Source organism: Eumetopias jubatus, unplaced genomic scaffold (assembly GCF_037043125.1).
Source record: "Eumetopias jubatus isolate StellerSeaLion01/CBP00866 unplaced genomic scaffold, mEumJub1_p1.0 scaffold_3, whole genome shotgun sequence".
NCBI classification, from domain to species: domain Eukaryota; kingdom Metazoa; phylum Chordata; class Mammalia; order Carnivora; family Otariidae; genus Eumetopias; species Eumetopias jubatus.
Window position 1 is genome coordinate 103,555,349 of NW_028274809.1, and position 5,147 is coordinate 103,560,495.

The following is a 5,147-nucleotide window of genomic DNA, read 5'->3' on the forward strand; positions in this document are numbered from 1 at the left end:
AAGGGAATGCTCTTGAGCTAAACCAAACAAAACATTGAAACCCTTATGACATTCAGTCTCTCAGAACCAGAATGAAGATTTATACTGTTCCCATTTGGACAGGGTTTATTTTTTTTCTAATAATTTCAAGCAACTCTAGATCTTTCCATTTTAACAAGATCATTTAGAGCTTCACAGATATTTCCCCAAATGGCCATATTCTGACATGTGGACCATCACTTACACACACACACTTCACGGTCATGCGGCAAAGTGAGAACGGAGTTCATGAGCTGGGCCAGAATATGCAAATGAAACTGCCCCACTATGTCTGCTTTAACAAAATAATAGATCCCTGCCTGTATCTGTTCACTTGTATTACGGTTAAAATAATTCCAACTATGTATTGTAAATTGCAGGATATGCCTGATCGTCATGCATGGGAATCTGTGCTCCTCCAGAATTGCACAATTGTGTTTCTTCTATTTTTGTTTTTGCCACATTAATTATATCATGTAGTACTTGAAATAAAGGTGGAGTCTTTCACTCTGCGAACTTGCAGTTCAAAAGTTAAATGATGCGTTAAGAAACCAAGTTTTTTAATTACTTACAAGATGTTCCTGGATGAAATTCTCTTGCCTTCTGCTGTTTGCAATAACTCAAATCCTATTTCTCCTTTTCGATCATCTCCTTATATTCATACCATATTTGCCAGTTTTCCTTATTACTTCAGCTAATTTCTAAACAAATCATAGCCTACATAATATTAGTTGTTCAGTCACTAAACTAATATCCCCAAATGTATTTTGATGTTCTCAATTCCCAAAATTTGCCTTTGCTCGTGCATGATTTATCTATATAACTCAGCTATGAACTTCTCTCTCTCATGCACTTGGCCACACTGCATTTCTCTGCATCATCTACTACACTGCACTGGGATTCTGAGTCATGTGGGATTGGGCACCTCCCTGCTATCAACTGTAATATTTAAATTCCACTTACCAGTCTTCTTTTGAATCCAAGCACCACGTGAATTAAACTGACTATAGTTGCTTTCAACCTGTAATTCCTGTTTGCAACAGGTAGTTGCCAACTCTTGAAACTAACAGGTTTGACTAGAAGTTGATAGTTCTTACTCCCACAGAACTATATATTTTACATTTATATAAATTCAGAAGGTAAAATCATACCTTTCTTATCAGGACTCTTTGTTCATTGATAACACAATATCTTAATTTAAACAAAAAGTATTTGCACCTTACCTAAGAAAATAAATTAAGTTCCTCTTAGTGCCAAGCAAGGGGAAAGTCGGAAAATTTTACTACAAAGAGACTACCAACCACTTCAAGGGATTTACCAGACAAGTGCTTGTATAAATTACAAAGACAATGCTAATCTATACCTAAATGAGAAGCCAGGACATTTGCCTAATGGCAAGTGGGGTAACTGACTCTTGGCATTTTCAACTGGGGCATATGAAAAATATAGCATTCCTCGAAGTTGTCCAGGGACTTGAGATCACCGGGATTTATCCAACCTACTCGGTGGAAATGATAAGAAGAATTACAGAACCAAGGAGTGTTTTGACAAAGCCTCGAAATCTGCATTAGGCTCATGGAAAGTTGGATCAAGAATGTACCTTAGAGGGTGCCTGGGTGGCTCAGATGGTTAAGCATCTGCCTTCGGCTCAGGTCATGATCCCAGGGTCCTGGGATGGAGTCCCGCATCAGTCTCCCTGCTCGGAAGGGGGCCTGCTTCTTCCTCTCCCTCTGCTTCTCCCCCTGCTTGTGCTCTTTCGCTCTCTCTGTTAAATAAATAAATAAAATCTTTAAAAAAAAGAATGTACCTTAGAGATCGTTTCATCCATCACGCTTGTTTGACTGTGAGGAAACAAGTCCACAGCAGTCAAGGGATTCACCTAAGGTCTTGCGCTTCTGGTAACTGACCAATTCAGAACCAGACCTGGATAATCCTGCCCCATTCCAGTAGTCTTAAAGCCAGCTGGCAAGTAAATTTAAACCCTCTAACAGCAGGTAGCCTATTTCCAGCTCCTGAATGTCCCTTTTTCTGAAAATTAGGCAAACAGGTTGGAATATTTTGAAAAGAAAACACTGATTATAAAGTGGGAAGAAATTCCTGTACAGACTTGCTAACACTGGAAGTAAGTCTTTGGCTTCCCCAAGACAAAGGAGAGTCTTAGTCATGAAGTTAAGGTTGAAAACGGATTGTGTCACCAGCCTGAGAGCAGATAACCTTTTTTAGAAGCAGTACGCTGAAATTAGAACTAAAGGAAAGAGTTTACAGAAACTTGAATTTAAAGCTATCTTACAACACTGGGAGTTATTTTGTACTTATTGTTTGCATTTAATAAAGTATCAGGCATGCAAAAAAGAATAGAGGGGCGCCTGGGTGGCTCAGTTGGTTAAGTGTCTTCCTTCGACTCAGGTCATGATCTCAGGGCCCTGGGATCGAGTCCTGCATCCGGCTCCTTGATCAGCAGGGAGCCTGCTTCTCCTTCTGCCTGCCACTCCCCCTGCCCGTACTCTCTCTCCCTCTGCCAAATAAATAAATAAAATCTGAAAAAAAAAAAAAAGGAATAGAAACTGTGATGAATTCCTTGTGTTGCCCGCCTGACCCCATTTCCACCTCTCCCTTCTGAATTCGGACTTATATTTTCATACCTGTTTTGTGTTTTTCCTATATATAAATGTATCCATAAATGATACTTAGTATTGTTTTCATATTTTAAGTTTTATATAAGTGCTATCATATTGTATATATATTTCTGCAATTCACACTACCCCCCCACTTTCTTTCTCAATACTATGTTTTTGAGATACATCCTATGGATAAAGAGGAGAGCTGGAGTGTTAATTTATTTTTTAAGTATTCTGTGGTATTCCACTGTATGAATGTTTTGACATTTATCTAATTTCCTATTAATGGACATCTAGTGAGTTTCCCGGGGTTTGGCTTTGTTTTGTTTGCTGGGATTTTTTTAACCTTGCTATATAAACATTTTTATAAAACCCTCTACTGATGATTGTATGTGTAAGTTTCTTTAGTGACATTTATGAGGTCTTAACATATGCATATCTTCAACTTGACAAACAGATCTCAGAAATAACCAGCAGAATATGAGAGTATCCAATACTAGCACTATATATTTTCAGAGTTTTTAATTTTTTACTAATTTTTAAGAGTCTAAAATATTTCCTTATGGTGTTAATTTGTTTTCCTGATTCCTCATGGGACTGGGTGTCTTTCCATGTGTTCACTGGCAATTTGAATCTCCTTTTCTGCCTGGGTCACATTTCAGATGAACGGCTTATCTTTTTATTATTGATTTTTAGAAATTCTTCTATAGTCAGGATATAAATCTTTCATAACTATATGGCTATATGCAGCCAATATCTTCTCCACATCTGGAATTTACATTTTGTTATGGTGTCTTTTTTTCTTTAAGATTTTATTTATTTATTTGTCAGAGAGAAAGAGAGAGCACAAGCAGGGGGAGTGAGAGAAGGAGAAGCAGGCTTCCCACTGAACAGGGAGCCTGATGCAGGGCTCGATCCCCAGGACTCTGGGATCGTGACCTGAGCCGAAGGCAGACACTTAACCAACTGAGCCACCCAGGCATCCCATGTTATGGTGTCTTTTTATGATCAGGTTTATCAATCTTTTCTTTTTGATGTATGCTTATTATTTCTTCTAAAAAAATATGTCCCCACTCTGAAGTCATAAAGATACTCTCTTGTAGTTCCCTCTAGGTTTTTTTTTTTAGGTTTGGGTTTTTTACAACCTTTAGGGCTTCTATACACATAGAATTTACTTTTGTGTGTGGTGTGAGGTAGGAAGCTAATTTTTTTTTCCAAATTGACAACCAATTGTTTTGAAACCTTTTATTGAAAATACCATCCTTTTCCCAAAGATGGGTAATGCCACTTTTGACATATTTTGGATTCTCTTTTTGGTTCTGTCAAGTTATTCTTTCATCCCTGTGCCTTAATGCATATCTTAATTACTATACCTTGATAGTAAGTTATAGTATCTGGAAAGTAGGGATGCCTGGGTGGCTCAGTCAGTTAAGGATCTGCCTTCGGCTCAGGTCATGATCCCAGGGTCCTGGGATCGAGTACCTCATCAGTCTCCCTGCTCAGCGGGGAGCCTGCTTCTCCCCCTGCCTGCCACTCACCCTGCTTGTGCTCGCTCTCGCTCTCTCTCTGTCTCTAACAAATAAATTAAATCTTAAAATATATATATCTGGAAAGTAAGCTCCTGCCAGTCAAGTAAACACAGTGGGAGCTAGCTATATTTGAGCTATCTCTCTTGAACCAACCCCCCCCCCAAAAAAAGAGGATGCATACTGCAAGAAAGAAAATCCAGAAAGAGGCTATGGGATGTGCCAGTGGGCCGTGAGTGGCAAAGTTGGAATCCTGGAACTGGAGATTGATATCCTGTACCAAGAGAACTATGCTCTGTGGAGATCTGTGGGGGCCGGTAAGAGCTCACACAGTGCTTGCTTTGGCAACACATATACTAAAATTGGAACAACACAGAAGATTAGCATGGCTTCTGCACAAGGGTGACACGCAAAAGGGCCGCACATGTGTTCGTGAAAGATCCAGACTTTGGATACCTGCCCACAGAAGGCCTTGTGGTCAGTCAGTGTTACGAAGTAAAACAACAGCAACCACAGAGAATTCCAATTGCTCCCAATGAAGTAAAAAGACATTTTCTCTGAAAATGAAGTTAAAAAAATAATCCAATTTATAATAGCATCAAGAATAAAATACTTAGGAATAGATTTAACAAAAGAAGTAGAAGACTTGTATACTGAACATTGTTGAAAGAAATTAAGGAAAACCTAAATAAATGGACCAGAAGCCTTAATATTGTTAACATACTCTTCAGGGGCACCTGGGTGGCTCAGCCAGTTCAGCAGCTGGCTCTTAGTTTTGGCGCAGGTCATGATCTCGGGTCCTGGGATCAAGCACTGCTTTGGGCTCCCTGCTCAGTGGGGAGTCTGCTTGAAGGATTCTCTCCCTCTGCCCCTTCCCCAACTCACATGTGCACTCTTTCTCAAATAAATAAATAAATCTTTAAAAGAAAAAAAAGATGCTCTCGAAAATGATCTACAGATTCAGTGCAGTCCCTATCGATATCTC

General features: G+C 39.2%; 1 pseudogene; it reads left to right on the plus strand.

The window, feature by feature from the left end:
• Nucleotides 1-4,494: 4,494 nt before the first annotated feature.
• On the plus strand, nucleotides 4,495-4,592 carry LOC114207376 (U6 spliceosomal RNA; annotated as a pseudogene).
• Nucleotides 4,593-5,147: the final 555 nt, after the last annotated feature.